Source organism: Centruroides vittatus, unplaced genomic scaffold, assembly GCF_030686945.1.
Source record: "Centruroides vittatus isolate TY-2023 unplaced genomic scaffold, ASM3068694v2 contig_1863, whole genome shotgun sequence".
Lineage (NCBI taxonomy): Eukaryota > Metazoa > Arthropoda > Arachnida > Scorpiones > Buthidae > Centruroides > Centruroides vittatus.
Genome location: NW_027121147.1, coordinates 762,569 through 783,622, shown reverse-complemented (window position 1 = coordinate 783,622; position 21,054 = coordinate 762,569). Strand labels below are relative to the sequence as shown.

The 21,054-nt window shown below is 23.5% G+C and overlaps 1 protein-coding gene across 2 annotated transcripts in view; it reads left to right on the top strand.

Annotated features, from left to right (window-relative positions):
- The first annotated feature begins 1,291 nt into the window (after positions 1-1,291).
- LOC136970002 (homeobox protein abdominal-A homolog) overlaps positions 1,292-21,054 on the top strand; it is a 231,486-nt gene continuing 211,723 nt past the window's right edge. Inside the window, exons 1-2 of one of the 2 annotated variants that reach the window (XR_010879920.1) lie at positions 1,292-1,332; positions 19,444-19,518. The gene's annotated coding sequence lies outside the window, so the exon portion shown is untranslated. Of the gene's footprint in view, positions 1,333-19,361; positions 19,519-21,054 lie in introns of those variants that run through there. The other variant, XR_010879921.1, reaches the window with a different exon arrangement.

The window sequence follows — 21,054 nt, the reverse complement described above, 5'->3', positions numbered from 1 at the left end:
TTTTAACATGCGGAACCAAAAAATCTATAGAAACCTACCAAGGATCCCTACATATCTATATCCCATTCTCACTAACATTGAGCTAGTTTCTGGCACGTTAAACTAAAAATATATATTTCATTAGTAAATAAAAAAGTAAATCAAAAATAGAATAAAAATACCAACAGTCATTTGTCTTTTAAAAAGGTTCTAAAATGAAGCAACGATGAATCTTTCACCCTTCTATCGGTAGCTGGATGATTGATGTTGAATGTCATACAAGTTTAGGACCACTAATACATTTTTTTTTCTATTATGAATTTTTATCTATTAAAATCCTTTAATTTTTTCACAAAACTTCGAGCTTTTCCGGAGCTCAGCTTGAGAAACACTGTGTTAAAGTGTTTAAAGTTTGCATTGATCGAATTTAACAATAAATCAAATTTGTCTACATGTAAACGAATTTTTTATATAGTGGTATATAATTAATGTAGGCCTAATGTTTAAAACGATTTTAAAATATCTATTCAATATATAATCATTTAAAAATTGTTTTCAGTTTAATATAGGCTAATTGTTAATGTTTTTGTGTGTTTTATTTCTGTAATTTTATATAGAAATGCTCCATAATCTTTGTCAGAGCCGGAGGATATGGTCCTATATATAACAATTATTAAGTGAATATAATTGCCTAAACCTTCTGAAATTCTTATAAAAATTCAAAAGATAGGATTTTCCGAAGTAATTTATATATAAACTTGTATTTTGTAAACACTCGATTTCATTATATAATCATTATTTGATATCCTATATCAACGAAATTTAAGTGATTATGTTCGATTACAAAAACCATAGTAAAAATTACTTAGTGTTTTTTAAATGTTTAAATCTTAATAATTTATTTTTTATATTGAAAATAGTCTAATTATTTAAAGATTTCAATATTATATTAAAATATAAGTTAGTAAGAAATATTATTATTTATTTAATACTATCGTTATATAAATATTGAATTAGTTTTCTATTAATTATTAATATAATATAAATTTAAATTAGATAAAATTAATAATTAATAAATATTTCAATATAATATAATTTACTTTACATTAAATAACACAGAATTAATTTAGTTATTTTTGACATAATTCAATATTTATCAATTTCAAATGATTCCATAGTTTAAATTAATTTATAAGTAAATTAATGTAAATAATCTAGATTTAGAACATGAATATATTTTTTGTATAAACTTGTTTTTAAAAATTATATATAAAATATTATAAACTTATCTTTTTACGTTGCAGATAGATACGCAATTCCAGTCAAATTCAAATATCTTCAATAATAGTTTCTGTAAGTAAAATACAAATTAATTTTCTTAACTTTTCTTAATACTTATAAACTGTATAACAACGTATATAAACTTATACATTAAATCGATACAATTCAATATCTCCCAGCAGTAATTTCGGTATTACAATAATTAAATTCAATCAATAATAATAACTAGAAGATTTAAATTGAGTCCACTGTGTTTACTACATTTTACAGTTTTATATCTAATTTAATTTAGAGAAAGATTTATCGATTTTTTTTACAATAAAGGCATTGAAATCAATTCTCTTCTAGGTTTTTTTTTTTTTTTTTTTTTTAATTTTGGATTTTCTGCATCAATTATTTTCTTCCTTTCTTCAATTTTTAAACTTGCATTGAATGCACACAATCGTAAAACTGTCACATTAGGACAGCGGAATAAGGAATAGATTCAAACTTCTACTATTATCATTTTCTATTATTCAGAGACATTGTATAAAAAAAAGGGGAAACTTCTTTGTTTTACTTTGTTGTTTTTCTCATTTTCTTTTATGTATCTATTGGGACGTCAGTCGATTGGACTGTGCTTTGGGAGTTCTAGAACATTTGCAGTTCCAACTACTAGTCGAGATTAGAATCTCCACTGCCATCATATAGATGTTATGCCTCAGGCTCACATTGCATAAAATGTTTCAACTACTGAAATTGCTTTTTCTACATAATTTCTATTTAAAATAATTGATAAAGCAATGATATCAATAGTTAATTTTCTTAATTTATAATTTCCTTTAAATGTCTGCCAAGTCTTAATAATATAAAGATTTAAAAGTCGAATGATCTTATTATAATTTATCTAAAATTAAAATCATTTATAAAATACACAAGTCATACATTTTAAAGTGAACTCGATTGTAGCGTAGATTAAAGATAAGTTGCACATTTTAAAAGAAATAATGCAGTTAATTTGTAAACCTAGTTTATATTAATTTAATTAAATCAATTAACGAATCAAGGCCTAAATAGTTATTAACGTGTTGATTTTGTATAAAAATTAAAAGGTTACTTTCATATTATTTAAATTTTTTTTGATAAAAATAGAAAGATATGTGGATTCTATAGTCTTCACTCTGTATAGGCCTATGTAATTATCCTGTAGGCCTATATAGAAATAAAGAAATCTATAATATTTTTACATATTTCTGAGTTTTAAACGCTATAGTCTTTATAAATTTATAGGAGTAAGGTTTTATTTATTAATACATTTAATTAAATTTAGAAATCAATCCAAAAACCTGAAATTTAAATACTGTAGTTGAATTATTTTATAATGTTCTCTACTTAATATCACATTTATCATATATTTTTAACTTTAGATATGACAAAGAATTGTATTTTTATGTATTTATGTCACTTTTATCCATTTTTATAATAAAATTTTACGCATAATTTCCTTAATTAATATTGATAATTTGTTTATTAAGGTTTGTAAATTATATACATAAATGCATAGATTATATATACATATAATCCTCGTATTAATTTCTCAATATTAAATAGAAGCGAAATTTTAATACAGTTAAATATATAAACAGTATGTATTCGTATATAAATAAATTTACAGGTGAATTATTTAAAAGTAAACTATTTGAACTATGTTCCACATACACATGACATTGACCTTATTCTTTTCAATCACATTAAAACACTTAAACTTGATTGTCATAAAGCTGTGTTATTTGAGTTTTCGTTAAATGATGGATGGACCAAGCTGGCTAACAATCTCCTAAGTGAAAAGGAGACAACAATAGATCGCTGGTTTAAATGTTCGAATTACCAACCAGGAACAAGCTACGGCTAGTTAAACTTCCAGGAAGGTCCCTCCCCTGCTCTTTATATAACATCAACAAAATCTAATGCTTAATATGTGTTATTCTTGTTTGAAGAAAGCTAGTCGCTGTTCGAAAGGTAAGAATCGTTTCCAATGTTTCTTAATGAACACTCCATGTTCGCTGATAATATAATCATTTACATTTTTCTTTATCGTTAGGTTTAATCATCGTAGTTTTCAAATGTTACATAATTAATTGAGTATTAAATCAAGATAATTGATCAAAAAATTTTTTTATTTTAATTGAATTTTTGTTAAGTACAAGTAAACCGAGTTTATTCTGTTATAAATGTCTCAAAATACGCGATTGTAGTATGGTTTTTTCTTATAAATCTGTAATGAATTTATAAAAATAGACATATATAATATCAATTTTAACTGTACGTACCTAAAAGATTCCTAATTATCCAGATTTTAGGCCTATAAACCTATTGAAGAATGTAGAAAACCTTTTTATATAGCTCTTCATAAAATGTCCATTCTCAATATCATCAGTATCATATAAATAAAAAATAATAAAATAAAATTTGTATTAATTCACTTAAATGTATAAGAAAATGCAATTACTATTAAACATTAAACGTTAATTCAAATGTATTATGAATAAGTCATTACGTAATTTTTTTCAGATAGAATTTTATTCATTTGTTTGTATTAATTTAATTTCTAAAATTGAATGTGTCTTTATGTAAATAATTTATAATAAACAAGTTAATTATTCCTACTTTATCCGCCTATTTTTGTCTGTAGCTAGGCCTGTGTCTATTCTTTGAATAGAAATAATTTGTGAATTGCTAGACTCATATCAGTAAACTATAGTACTTTGTACTGTACATTACGTCAATTTCTAATTACACATATTCATATAATTCATCTTAAGATGTATAAACTAAACATTTTTCAGATATAACTATTTTAATATAGGAACGATTATATTCCTACATTGAAATAGTTACATAAACATTAAAATAAAAAAAAATCTTATGATTTCTATAGTAAGAATATTCAAAATGGCTTCCAGTATTGTTCTAAAACGACACGTTTAATCGATTTATTTCATAAAATCTTATTCAAATTTATATACAAAGTACTACAAATGTATTTTGCAGATGACTTTCTGCCTGAGATTTTTAAATTCTATGATTTATTACGGATTCTTTTTAATACTATCAGAAATTTTTACATTTGAAATGATACAAGTGAAAATTTTTGAATCATTTCTGTTAGAGAAAATAAAATTTTCGAAAGAAGAAGGGGAAAAAAAATGTTAAATTAAAGTATTTCACACTAAAATCAAATCCTTTTCCATAAATCAACTTAATCTGATATTTTTAATGTATTTCAAAGAAATACTTAAGATTTTAAATAATTTCTTCTTATGAATAAAGTCATGAGATAGTCAGCTTGTTTCAAGATAGAACTCAGCAGATGAAAGAATGTGTTAGACGTGATTTGATTTTTAATATGTCTTCGCAAATTGGTAAACTAGAAGAGTATGAGAATGAAAGAAATTCGAATCAAAGCTCATACGTGAAAGAATGATTTTCTTTCCATAAATTTCTAACTCACCCAGTAGCAATTCATTCTTGCAAATAAATTTTACTCGTGGAATGAATATCTGATTTCATTCTACTTCTGATTGGATGGACTTAAATCATTTTCGAATTATAATAACATTCGCTGACAAGTTGAATTTATTTATTTATTTTTTAATAGAATAATATTTTATAAATTCAAATTTATGAAAAGAAGATCGAACGATATTAGATTTACTCTAGTTATTTTTAAAAATAAATCTGAATTGATTTATTAGCGCATAAATCAAGAAGAAAAGATTAGTCGACAGTTGAATCAATATCTTCATATGCACAGAGAATTTAATATCAATGATACGATTACAACATGAGTTACATTATATATTAATATAATGCTAAGCTCATATTTTAATTATAATTTCTCTTGATAATTGAAATAAGCTAAGAACTATAATAGTTTTCAGCATGATTTTCAGGAGATAGTTATGTAAACTTATAAAACTCATTTAAAACTAACTATTTATGAATTAAACATATATTTTCTTATATTATATAAATTAATAAATATATCTTCATTATCTTTTTTCTTTTATTCAAAACTTGTTATCTATTAATACGAATTAAATAACATAAACAAAGAAAATTTGATATTTCAAGGCATTTAAGAAATAAAAGATAATTTTAAGCTAACATTGATCAAGAGTAAAACAAAACATTTATTTTATAGTCATAAATTGTTAGTTTAATATAGGTTAAGGTTATATTTAAATCATTTGATAATATATATAAACCTATTTACTTAAGCGGCTGTGTTCAATAGCTTTAAATTATTCTGATAAAACTCTTAAAAAATCTAACATAAAGCCTTACATAATCTTTAGTAATTGTTTTTCATAATTGGCCTAAGGAAAAATTTATAAAAATAATTTACAAAATAGCCTAAATTCGTTGATGTAATTACATTTTCATTTAAAGATACAGAGGTTTGACATGATTCGCCTGAAATCACATGTTTGACATATAACCTAAACTACATAATTTGTTGAAGATTATCAATTAAAATAGAATTTGTATATATATTTAGAGACTTCATCAAATAATCGGGAGCAAAGATGGCGAAACACGTTACTTATTTTTCTTTTCAGATTGCATTTTATGAATATTTTAATACATGGAAATTTATAAATTTATCTAGTTTTAACTGATATTAATCATTGAATATATGTTGTTGTTATTAGTCCAATACTATCAACAAAAATACTATTTAGAAAATAGATTGAGTATCTTTAGTATTAATTCATAAAAACAATCTAAATTCTAGGCTTTACTTCTTTTCTGAATGATCAATTGAATTCTATATATTAAATTGAATTAAGAAAAATTGTAAACTTTCAAGTTAGTTATTTTTATATTAAAAATATTAAAATTCTTAAGAGAATAGCTTTTATATAATCCTAACACGAGTAATATGAAAAAAATGGCAAAATTTTATCAAATAAAATACGTTGTTTTGAACTTTCAATGTTAATATCTAATAAAAAAGTTAAAATTAAAACTTGTTTAAGTTTGAAGTAAAATTTACACAGTAGATTTAAAGATTCATATATTGGAATTTTAGTCTGATAATTTCTTCAAGAATTTTTTTAAATTCTAAGTAAATTGTCTTCAAACAAATAATATAAAATTATTAACACAGATATTTTAATTGGCAAAAATAAAGATGTATAATAATCTTCATAGGCCAAATTATTCAACAATATTTATATAACTATGAGTATAAACCATACGCATATAAAAATTTGTGAAATATTTTCAGTTTTGTTTTATGGTTATTAGCAAAAGTTTGAGAAATATTCAAGCGATCTGTAAAAATGCATAGGCTCTAAAAATATTTCTATATTTCACAGGCCTACGTTTAAGTTTATCAATTTACATACAAATCAATTATACTTAATTGATTCTTAGAAAATTATTCATCACTATGAATTCTTTGACATATATCAAATGATTACAACACATTGCAAAGATTTTCTATTGACCAAACTGTTTATATCAAAGAAACTCAAATAGTTTGTTTTCTAAATCTCGCTTTTACAATAATTGAATTGAAAAACAGAAATATTTGCTTAGGAATACAAAAAATGTCATCCTTTCAGTACAAAGTTTATAGAAAGAATTATATGAAAGTATTATTTAGGCCAGGGACAAGAAATCCATTTAGGGAAAATATTTATCGAAAGGCTTTTTTACGATATATCCTGAGAAACAGCTCACATTAATCTTGTTTGTTTTCATTTATTTATTTCTCGTATTATAATTTTATTTAATTGACACAAATAAAATGTAAAAAGTAAAAGGTTATATTCAATTCGTACGATTTCTTTTGTTTACTTTGATTATAATAAAAGCACATTTAGAGTTTACTGATTTTTGACATGATGCTGTAGACATTAGGCGCTATGTGGTGTAAATGATAAGACTAAATTTTATTAATAATTTAGTTAATATTAAACTTTATAATCATTACGTTTGAAATAAAAACTCTTTGAAGACATAAGTTACATATATTTTAAATTCGATTACTGTATAAAATATGGCACTGTAATATGAAATAATTCCTAAATAATGAACTTCTAACAGTCAATTTTTCCCTTAACCATTTAAGAAAGTCTAAAAAAATACTCTTTCTATAGCAATTTGAACTTTACTTTTCCGTTTCTATAGTTTTAGCTTCATAATACTCAATATGATATCAAAATCCTTCAATAAAATCAAACCAAAATGAGTATGAAATTCCTAAGAAAATAAAAATTTGTCTTATTCGTGTATCATGTAGAGAGGTACACTCCAGGTTAAAGTGTAAATTTTGGTAACATATATATATATATATATATATATAGCAATAAATTTCGAAGGTGTCGGAGAACCTTATGGAAGAAATATTTACTCTTTTCTCTCCTAAGTTACACCCAAAACTGACATACCAGAAAGACAATATTTCATAAGTTTAAAAACAAATTTACTAAGAACTTACTTTGAGTTTTCGTGATTATTCCTTGTAGTATTATATTCCTTTGCACCTTGTTAGTAGGCCTAATGAGATAAATTTATGGTCCTGTTTTTCCATCAGTTTTATTGCATTACCAGGCTTAATATCCTCCAATAAAACTAATCGTAATTAAATCTCATTAATTTTTATACTAGAAGTTTCAGTTTTTGTAACTATTAGAAATCAACTTTTCATTCTATAGGTAACCTATTCTTTCTTTTACAATAAAGTCAAATTCTAGAATAATTTCTTAGGCTTTCGTTATTAAAATAATATTACTAGACAATTAATTTTCTACAATAATTTAATATTTAATTATTATATGAAATTATCTTAAGAATTACAATTTTAAATAACATTATTACACAAATATTATGTATATATTTATGAATAATGCAATTATATTTATTAATTGGCATGCGTGTTGAATATAATTTACCATTTAAGCTCTAGATGTAGTAGTAATTCTGTATTTCTGAAAAATATATATACATATTATTACTGAAATAATATTCATGAATATTTCATTTGAAAAATATTTAGTGATCTATTTTTTATGTTATAACGCTTCTATATAAATTATATTCAGTTATTGTAAATATAAAGCCAAAAAGTTTATGGAATTGTGTGTAATCTAACTTATAATTATCTTTTAAAATATATTTGAAAATTTCTTGAAATTGCAGATTAGATCTAATTGGATTTTAGTTTGTAGACTCATTATAAACTTATTTTTGAACGAAGATGCATTTTTATAGTCTATATATTTTTGTACCGTGTATTAATATAGGCCTAACTGATGAATAAATTCGTAAAAAATCATTTTATTTTATAGAAATATCGTCTTTATCTGTTGCCGAAATTGGTTTAAATTTAAATTTAGTTACGGTTCTTGTCTATCAACTCAACATATGTATATAAATTTTCATTCAAAATAGATATAAATAAACGAATTTATCCATTTTGAAAAAATTTAGTTGATATCTAGATTATTTTAGTGATAAATATTTAACTGCGAAATATAACATACAGTGTTTTAATTTATAAATTTAAAATCCTGAAAAAACAGGGAAATAAATACTATTCTTGGCTATTTTCATATAAAATTTATAGAACATCTTATTAGACTCTTATTCGGTGTTAAACTATTCCAATATCAAATTATATGTCTTATTGTCTAACTTTAACTGTGTAAATTTCTATAAATTATTTGCTTGTCATTCTATAAAATTATTCTCTTTTAAATAATTGTTAACAATTGTTTGTAAATTTGATGATTCAAGGTAATAAATTTAAAAAATTATAACTGAATTAAATAATTTATGATAAGAAGATTATAACATTGATTATTACAAATATTTTGTTGTAAATAAATTCGTAGAAGATCCGTTTGATGCATTAGCTAAAATCCAATGCATTTCTTTAATGGATTATGATAAATACATATGATTTGATATAGTCTGGTTAAAAATATAAACTTTAGCAAAGTATTTTTCATTTTGTAATTTTCTTTTTAAGTATTACGAATAGGACTATTTGCATTAGATTTAAATATAAAAATGAACATTACATAAAGAATCGTTACGTAAATTTATATTTAAAGGCGTTCTACATAAGCTTGCATAGAATATATAGGATTTCCCCCTTTAATTAATGACATAATTTCAAGAAGGCTGATATAAAATGTTTTATATATTAGCCTCGTGAAAACATTCCATAGAGAACATTCCATACAAGACTCCTTATATGTATATAGCCCATACAAGTGTATTAACTACATCGAAAATATTAAAAAAATTATTCTTACTTTTTCTAACAAAAGTTTACTGTGTTACGAAATTTAAGCAATCTTAAAGAAAATTTTTCTTGTTGAAATCGAAATTTCGAGACATATTTCAACCTTTATAACCTTCCTCTTTCATTAAAATCTTTAATGGTTCTAACAATAATCTTTTGTACTTTTTAAAAACATTTCTGTAAAAACAATTGCTGTCAGTTAAACTTCTATTGATATACTATTATCAATACCTTAGCTTTCCTAACACAATCGAGTAATGCTTTTTTAATTAACATTTAGAATAAATTTAAAATATTCGTCTAATAGCATTAAATTTTATTATGATGCAATCTTAAGATATTTAAAGATTAATTTAAAGACAACTAAATTTTAATTAATCTCATTTTATCTGTTAGAAATTAAATGCTATAGGTAAAAATATTAGAAAAAAAAATAAAGGATAATTTCATCATTTAGGTGTATAATAAATCTGTCGTCAATAAGATAAATCAGATCGAATATAAAAATATTGCAGTATAGTTATCCATAATTTATTGGACTACTATAGATAATCTAATCAGTGATACTTAACACGGTAATAAAGAAGTCAACCATGTTAAAACTGTTAATTGCAAAAACTTTTTGATATTGTTTCAATAATAGTCTAAACTTCTTTTTACGTCCATGGCTATAAAAAATTGTACTATAAATAACTCGACAAGAGAAAAAAAACAATTCCTAGTTAGCCAAATTTTCTTTACTTTGAAAGTGCATTGAAGATAGTGAAAACGTCTGCAAAATGTCACTAACGCTCTTGCAATGGTGGGTTGACCTGCCAAATTTGCTAACAAGATACTTAAAGTAAGTAAAAGTACTCTTCTGATTGGAGGATGCTGCAATGACATCTTTGGATTTGAGTTTATTTTTGATTTTGTATAAACATAGGTGTCTTATCCAGACTCGCAAGCAAACTAGTGATAGGATGTGCTGATGTTTATAGTTTCAGAACTTCGATGATTCCTTTGTTAAAAACACTTATGTTTGTTGGCCTAACATAGTGGAATAGGAACAGTTTATATACAGTATCACTTGTTTTCACGAATGCCATATGTCTTACTTCTTTCGAAAAAAAAAACTTCCTCCATTTATTTTATACTTAGTGACAACAACAAAAATGAAGTCTGGTTTCCCTACAACTATTTCCGTAGTAGGCCTATTATTATTTTATATTGAAAATGATTCGAGTGTAGGCTATTATCAGATATGACATAACAATAATATTTAAATCTACATGTAGCCTGTGAGATTATTTTACAACTTGTATTATAACTAGAAAGATCTAAGCTTATATTCTATGTCTTTAAAAAGAACAAAGTTTAATTGATTTTATTTCAAGTATTGATTTCATAAATTAATTAAATTAAATTATTAAAAATAGACTTGTTTTAATTAAATTTTTAAAATTGAGGAATAGATCTATAAAACAGTCGCGCATAAACCTAATAATTTCAAGTTTAAGAATCAGTTTATTTGTGTAATGAGTAAATCAGAGAAGTTAATGTTTTTACTTAACTTTATTCATTTTTTTTAATGTTTTACCTTTAAAAACTCAGTATTAAGATATTTTCAAAATGTTTTATCCTGAAAAATTGAGAATTGCCTTTCTTGTATTTATGGTTTCCATCTACTTTACTACTTAACTTTCTCCACAAATTTTCTTTAAGGGTACTGAAATTAAAAAAATAGGTATATATATATTATCACTATTATTAAAAATTACAATAATTTAAAACAGTTTTACTTATTTTAATTTATTCGTAATTTTAAAAAGTTTTTCATGGATTAATAATATATTAGTTATTATGCATTTAGACCATTCTGGGATGATATTATTTAATTTTTGTAACGAATTAGAAAATACCAAGTTAATTTAATACTATATTTAAACCTAATTGTATTCTAAATCACCCCTAATGAACCGAACAATTTATAAAATAATGAAATTTAAATTTATTCGGCTAACAAAATTCTAATTTGATTTGTTTCATCGGTTATTTGTAACAAGTTTTAATTTAAGTGAAATTTTTCCAAAAGTTATAGAAAAATAGAATTAATTGCAATAATTTCATTTGTAATTTTTCCTTCGAAATAATAAAATTTAGTAAGATGTTTAGTAGTAGTATTTAGATTACAGAATCTTATTTAGATGTTGCAACCTATAGGCCTACATTTCTTAAAGTAAGATAATAATACTGAGTAATAAATGCACTTTTTTAAAGAAAAATACATTTATTGATTTTTCTGAAATTATTTAAATTGCGTTAATTTGCCCCTTTCTGGGAGGTTGTTTATAAATAGAATAAGATGTTGCAATCATCTATTTATAACTACCAGTAAAAAATAAAATTATTATTTTGTTTGCAATAAATCAAATGCGTAAGGTTCTTCAAAAATGGCAACATTTTATTTCTACCCATCCCTAAAGACTTTCACTTAGTTCATCGACAGTCTGATCTTAATATTTTATAATAATTATAACATTTTTTAAAACAACTCTTTAATTCAATCACAAACTCACACAAGATATTAAAAAAATGATTATTCTTCCTTCTCCAATAATTTTTATAGAGTAGATTATATAATTGATATTGAGTCGTTATGTTGTTTAGTATTCTGCATAAGTTTTTGAATGTTTTTTAAACGATCAATGTATAAATTTACTCATACAAAAATTTTCTCCCTCTCTCCCTTATAAACTTTTTATCACATAATAGACGAATAGCTAAGTCAGAAAGTTTAAAATTTGTTTGCTAGACCCCAAAAAATTGAAATAAGATTTATAGCCTATGTTTTGTAGAATTGAAAAACTAAACCGATGAACAGATTTAAATAAATCCTATCTGTAGATGACAATAAAGAGTGCTATTTCGATTAAGCATAAATTTAGATTATGGACCCTTAAAACCCTGACTTAAAATTTTGTTTAATAGCCTGTGAAGAAACTGCGGAAAAATTTAACTTTCGTTCCTTCATTAGCTTAAATTTTTTACAGTTAATTAATTATACACCGTAGATTTTGTTAAAAAGTTATTTATTTTTTTAAATTTTCAATACAGTATCTTTCAAAATTCATAATTATTGATCGAAGACTCTCCGGCTGCTTATTTTTCAATTCAATATAAGTTATTTACCTACTCAGTAAGAACTCTTTATTACATATTTTAAACATTTTAATTATGAAAAAAATATATTTACAATTAATCGTTTCTGCTTTTTATCTATGTGATTATATTCATTTTCATTTTTAAAAATCTTGTTAAAACTCTGTAAACTTAAAACAAATTTCCTTCACATAGTCTTCGATTTTTTTGTAAATATTTCTCATTTTAGTGTAAGACACTTACTTCCCTGTATTATTTATTTTTATATTATTTCTTTGTTATAGATTCGTATTACATTCTTTTCTCAATTACAATACTCCCAATTTATTAAGCTGCATGTTTAAATGATAAAGATGAGCTATAGCTATAACTTAGTCTTCAAAAATTGTCGAATTCTTTTAATAGAACTTCATTATTTCGTAATGATTAGTCATAGAAGAAAGCGCGAATTGCATCGGGATATAATAACAAATCCTTTTATAATTTCCAGAATATTAACAAAGCTACGTAGTACGAGCTTTATTTTTCATAAAGTATAGATTTATTGTTTAAATATGTTCTATTTGTATATAACATTAGAAGAAATTAAATTCAAATATAGTAGAAATAAATTACAGAAAAATCAAGAATATTCAAAATAAAACAAATTTAGTTCTACTGACTTCAGTAACAACACCTTAACTGAAGAGAGAATGAACTTTTCGATCCGTCTTAGTCACATGACTCGAGCGTTCGACCAATGACAAGAGTGCTCTCCCATCTGGAGAGAAAGTAGGCGGACCTTAACCTCAGAAAGCTGCTTACTCGCAGTATTTGTGAAATCCAGAGTATTTGTGATGCATAACAACATGGCCAGTCTGCCAGAGTAAATCAAAGAATTTCTGATTTATCTCGTTTCGGACAGTTGAACGATCCTATCTAAAGTGCATATCAGAGACTAAGTCCAGCAAAGTAATGAAGTGTGGCTGTTCACATTTTGTATGAGTGAAGTAGTTTCTCATTTGAAATTCATTGCCGAATGAAAAAATAAATGATAAAAATTTCGAAAACGTTTAGATGTAAATGAATATTATATTACAATATTCGTATTAAAATTCAATAGAAAAAAATGCACAGAAGTTAAACAAGATATAAATTTAATTTAATATACGTTTTTAATTAATTTATAAGACTAATTAACTTAGTTTTATTTGAAAATTTCAAACTTGAATCGTTTAATTAACCTATAAAATATTTTTTTTTATTCTTTAAAGTAGTATTTTTAATTATAAATCAGCTTTATGTAATTTATTTTTGAAATAAAATTGAATTCAGAGAAAAATATTAGAAATAATTTTAAAATTAATACAATTTAGAATACATTGTAGACTAATAGATTAAATTCTTATATTTATTTTATAACGATTTAGAAACATCTTTAATTTTAGATACAGTATATTTAATGATATTTTAAGTAATATCCTTGTTACTAATCTATTAAGCTAATTGAATTAAATCTATATTTCATAATATGATAGAATTTAAGATAATTTTTAAAATATCTTTATAAGGCCTACGTATGAATATAAAGATTATGAAATATTGAATTCATTTATAGGGTTAAAAATGTGATAAATTTATTTTCCAAAGATAAAGTATATGTTCAAGTATGATGTGTATTTTCGATCTGAAAATATTTATATATTCTATATAACTTTTCAGAAAAATTCACTCTTAAAGTACTTGAAATCTTACTTAAAATAGAAAGATTTTGCAACAGAATTAGAATTCTTATATATATCCTTTACACAATATATTTTTATAATAATAATAATGATGATAAAGCAAAGAAATAATAGTAAATAGTCTGGCCGAAACCTTAGTTTTCGTTTTAGCAAAGATGGTTTTTATAGATTTTAATTCAATTATTGCCAAATAAACAAAATTATATAAGTATACTTTTACAAACTAAAGCTATCAATATCATTAGATATTTATCATAAAATGTTATGGAAAAAACTATAAACATAAAATAAATTAGAATTAAAAACATAAAAACATAGTAATATAGAAACGATTACATTATATAGCCTAATTATATTAATAGTCACGCGAGAAAAATTATTCACTTTATTCTCGCTTTAAATTTTATTATTACTATTTATTTTACTAAGAAAATTAATCATTCAGATTACAAGTGAATAATATAGCCTATCTATTTAAACTTTTCAATTGATTGTTTACTGTACAATATAGTTGAAATTTGTGAAGATTGAGAATTAAAAACAAATCTGTTCAATATAAATTGACAAATGAGTAATAGGCCTGTAACTCTTTAAAAAAAGTTTCCTTGGAGCAGGTTAAATGAAACTGAATCCTTTAATGTATCGAACTGAAAATATATTAGAATTGTGTGAATTTGAGCAGTAGCGTGTTGTTGAATAAAATTTAATTTCTTTTATATTGTTCTTTGTAAACGTTCAAATGATATAATCTTATAGATTTTAAGATATCCTGCAAGTGATAAGACATGGAATTTATTTTATTTTTTTATTATGTTGTGGACATTTTTATTTTACAGTTCTGGAGAATTTTGTATTAGGCTTATATCGTACAAATCATTTTATAAATTTAAAATTTTATCACAATTACAAAAATTTTCATTCAAATAGGTTTTAGACTACATTTTGATATTTAAAAGAAATAAATAGTAATAATTATAATTTTTTATAAGTATTAAAGAATTATTATAATCAATTATGAAATAAGGCTGTAAAATGTTGTAAGAATAGTTATACGAATAAAGATAATTATTATTATTGCTTTTAAGAAGAAAATTATATTTTGTTGTTTTTAAAAACAGTCTAAAAAATAAAATATAGGCCTAATACTGTGCTTATTCTAAAAATAAATGTCAAATTTAGATATTTCTTCAAACTAATACTAAAAAATTTGCTGTCGTAAAAAAGAAATTTATAAACAATCAATGTCAGAGATGTCTGTAGCTGTTAATGTATCAAATTTTGTAGAAATTATATTGTATCGCTATAGATTTATTATTTATTATTAGTTAAACATTAATATTACCGTAACTATCGATGAGATTTGTCACTTTTTTAAACAAGACTATTCGTTATTTAATTTAAATGTATTTAACGAGATAAAATATATTTAAAATCAAATCAAACTGAGAGGAAATGAAGAATTAATCTAAAAGATCATTAATAATAAAATGAAATTATTTTTTAACAGTTAACTCCTACACTAGTAAATTTATTGACCTAATTATTTAATTAATAAACATTATATTTTATTACATTTTATTAGTTAATAAACTGTTAAACTTACGATCATGATTTAAGTAATTATCTTAACGACCCGAAATTATAATAATTTACAATAATAATTGTAGGCTATTATAGATCCAGGATATTTTAAAATCGAGACTTAGAAATAAATAGGCCTAATACTGAATTAATAAGAAAATTTTTCATTCATAAATAAATTCTTTGATTTTAAATCTGTCGTGGTTTATTAGTTATTTATAACTGGCCTACTTAGAAGAATATAATCAAAATTTAAGAATAAACCTATTATAAACATGATGTTTTCAAAGAATTATAGATTGATTATCAAACTAGTTTGACGTTCTGCTTCTAATTTAAGACTCACTAAATCTAAATCAAAATCCAAATACTTTATCACACCGAAAATAGTAAAAGATTTTATTTCATTCATACTTAAAAAATAAAAGTTTAAAATTAAAGTTCGCAAACGGAATTACTTAACCATGCACAGCTTTATTAGATCTGTTATATAACTTGCATTTACTTTTAGAATAAAAAGTGGATAATACGATTAAAATGTGTCTTTGTCACGTGTTGACCAATTTTAATGTTCTTTTACCCTTCCGTTCCTTTTAACAAAATGATTTCGTGTCAAAGGGTTGTTTTTGTATAGGCCACAACACGTGCAAGTTATCGATTTTACATTTGTAAGCGAAGCTCTGTAAATTTTAAAATACCTTACATCACGAATTCAATGTAGGTTCCACTAAATTGACTTGGAACGAAGGGATTGAACCATTCGATAACGCTTAAGCTGCAGCCTGTATATTCTAAGTTTATAACTACACGCTATCTATTCAAGTGAACTGACCCATCTTAATACTCTGTTGCTAAGAGATTCACATTTTTAACAGGACAAAACTGTGAGCAAATCTTCTTTATACTGATTACGTGAAGTGATTGCTTTTTATATCACTGTAATGAAAAGTTTCAAGTAACAAATGAATTTTAATCATAAATCCAATTTGCATCAGAATAAATTCTATTAAATACCTGTTAATAATTCCAATTTTTATAATAAAAATAAATTTATTTGGCATTGTATAAATATTCTGTAAAAATGTCCAACAAAATAGACTATTTTGTTAGACATTTTTAGACACATAATTTTATACAATAGTATGTTTTGTATGAGGCCTTTATAAATTACATTTTATTGTAATAATATAGGATATTATTGAATCAATAGACTTATAAAATACGTGAATATGAATTAAAGTAATTAAGTCAGATGAAAATTTACTTAAGATACATAGAAGAGATTCATGCTTGATGCTTGATTCTTGGTAACTTGATTAGGTATGTAGTTTCTTTTGTAGTTTGTATGTTCTTGATTCTTGGCGAATAGAAAATATTTATAAGATTTTTAGAACTACATACTCTATATTAAGAAGAGATTAAGATCATATACACTAAATATAAATGTTTTAAAATTGTTTATTAAAGCTCAAGACAATTATTTTAAAACGGCAGTTGCTTTATTCAAAAAAAAAAAAAAAATGTTTTATAGACTCTTCAATTCGTGAAAAGTACAAGCTTAAAATATCTTGTATGAAGGTTTCTGCTTGTATGAGGTATATGCTGAAAAAAATAAATACATTTTAAATTTATAGTGTTATATATAGCCTATTAGAAATGACTGCCGGGAATAAGTAGCCATTTTAAACTTATTTTTAAAATATTTTTAAGAAAAACAAGCTTAGTTTATTATAATGTTTTGATGTTATTCCATAAAGCACTTGTGAAACCAATAAAACTAATAAATTTTATTGTTCTCTTAAGCATATACTTATTTATTTTGAAATTTTACAGGCAGTCTTTACAGAATATTAAGAGAGAGCTCTTTTTCCATCTTCTCCTGTTAAATTTCTAGTGTTTAATTTTGTAAATAAAAATAAATGAAATTCATAGAAAATTTTATTATTTTTTATAATTTAATCATAAAAAGCAATAAATTTATTAAAAATAGAAATCGATACTGTATTTAAACAGCAAAATTTTGATATGCAAATAAAAGTATCCTTTGATTCTTGTATTATTTTTATCTCCTATAAATTTCTTATCTGACAAGTGAGATTTGTATAGTTTTGAAATAGTTTTAAGAAGATTGTGTATGCTATAAATTTTCTAACTTATGTCTTTGAGTTCTTGTAAAGTGAAATAAATGCTAGTGGTTCTTATCGGTATGAGGGAAGGAATTAAATATTTATTGTATTTGTAAACTATATGACCATTTGTATAGTCTCTATTCCATGAATAATAAATATCATACATGTTCTTGGCTTTATAAAATGTATGCCAGTGTATTCATTTTGGGAATTCAAAGTTTAAATTAATATTATATTTAAAAAAATATATGCATATAGAATTTCTATACATATTTGGGCTTAATATAAAAATAAGAAATATCTGCTCTTTATTTCAATATCTTTTATGGCTTAAAAAGCTAAGGAATTTAGTGTGAATATTCTTATTCATCTAGTATTACATATATGAGAAGGAAAACTATTGAAGGAATTTATTTTAGGTTACAGTAAGAAAAATTACCTCATATCAAATTTCTGAAAGTTATTTTTTTAACTAAATTGTATTTAAGTTTTGTATGAGGCCTATAGAACATATATTTAACTAAACAATCGTAATCAATTTTAATTTTGAAAAGACTAAAGTAAATCCATATAATTTTATTATAAAGAAGATTCTTGAACATACGAAAAACAAATTTAAATAATTGTAGTGATTATATTCAATATTAAATTTTTATATGTAAGGAAATAAGATATTTATTTAAAAAATTAGGTTATTTATTCTAAAATTTTCGGTAATTTAAGTGTTAATCACTTACAATTGAATCAAATTTTTGTATATTATTTATCCTATTCTTGAAATAAATACGAAAGCTCTACTTAGCAAGTTGTCAATGAAATTTTCCTTTTACTTTTCTTTCATATTTTCTTAAATTTCCATGTAAATTTATTACATAATAAATTAATAAATGTAGCTAAAATAAACAAAAAGTTTCTTTAGCAAAGAAAATAAATAATGTAAGGAAGCTAAACTTGTCAATTAAGTTTGTAATATATGACTTCTACTCATTCATTTTATTGACGATAGATTTTTTTGTATAGGAATAATTTGAAAATACATCTGATTATAATTGTAATTAAAGGGTAACCTATTTATAAAATTTTATCTATAATTTTTACTTTAAATTAAATCTTCGATTAAGACGTTGAAGTAAAATTTAAGAAACTTATTTTGTTTAATTAAAATCTTTACAAATGCATTAGCAAATATTAAATTTTATGCAATATTACGTAGAACAATGTAATGTTGCTTAAGTTTAAAATCTATATTTGAAAGAGAAAAACATTAAATATTTTAAATTTTATTTTATTTCATAAATATTTTCAGAATTGTCTGCCGAAAACAAGTTTCTCAAGAGACTTCAAAACAAAGTAAATGTATATTCTAATGCAATAAATCAAGGTAATAATTAGTTTGAATTTTATTAAGATAGAAGCTAACATTACTAATTCAAAATAATAATCGAATTCGAGTCACAACTATTTTTTTAAATGTTTACTTCATTAAGAATTTTGCATTTAATCGCTATTTTTCAATCAATATTCTTAATTACTTTACAGAACTTAAATTTAAAATATTTTACGCAATAAGAAATTAACAATACAAGGCTAATTTTTTTTTTTTTTGATAAATATTCGCGAAAAGGATTCATTTTGTATCACTATTTGTTTGAAAATGTAACGAAAGACTAACGTCGTCGGAATTTAAATTTTATAATGACAATCTCGGTTTATAGCCTAATAAAAATAACAATCACGAGCTATTAATATAACATTAAAAATGTAATATACAATCATTTAATATGAAATATTAAGTTGAAAAATAAAAACATTTTATTATAAATTTCGAATTGATATACTCTTAACATTTATATAATGGACCGATAAAAAAAAAAGGATGATATCTTGAATATATAATAAAATTGTTATTATAACCTAGTATAATATAAGATGTTGGTAATCAAACGATCCTTGAAGACGTGTGGTTGATAAGCTGACGATACAAGGATGCTCAATTTACTAATAAATTTCTAACATGACAACTATTCAGCATATTGATTTGGTTGACTCTGTAAAAGAAACTGGTGGCTAAGCATATTAAAACTTCGCGTGTAGTTTGTCTATCATCCGTGATGAAGTATCACTACATTTTAAGAGTTAACGTGACATACGACAATTCTCTGTAAGTTAGCGTGAGAATGCGTTTCTCTTTCATAGGCTGCTTATATACTGGATTGATTCAGATTTTACAGCCTTATTATAACATTATGGAGATAGTAGCCTACAAGCCTATAATTTTGAAAAAGCGCAGTCAATATGCATGCATATTATCAATTTTTTAATTGATACCCGAGTCTGTTGATCAAGATAATTAATGAAATAATGAATTATAAATTTTAAATTTTAAATACGATAATTCTAGAAATTATTATTATTTTTTTTACTATTATATTAAATATTTACTATTAATTATTTTTATCTTTTAGTGTGTTATAAAATATTAACAACAAAGTCGTGTTTAGATCTATTACAAATTTTTATGTTAAAATATTAATTTTTAATAAATTGAATTAACAATAATTATTATTTAATATATAAAATGTTAAAATTTTGATACGTTGTCGTCATTCTGCATTTCCGTCTCGTTCATTTCACGACTCCGTTTAACGGCTCATATAACAGTTTTATGTAACATAACCATGGTTGTAACGTATAGCAAATGTGTGCACAAAGAAATATCATTGACTGTTCGCAAACGCAAACCGAGTGTGAATAGATAAAGAGGGTCCAAAGACCATTTAATGATCATTTAATTAGTTCTAAATTTTCATTGAAAACTTCACCAAAATATGCGAAAATATTATGCGAATCGTCTTTTTATCATTATATCTTGATCGTTGATTGATTTAAAATGTCTACTTTCTGTTAAATGTCTCCT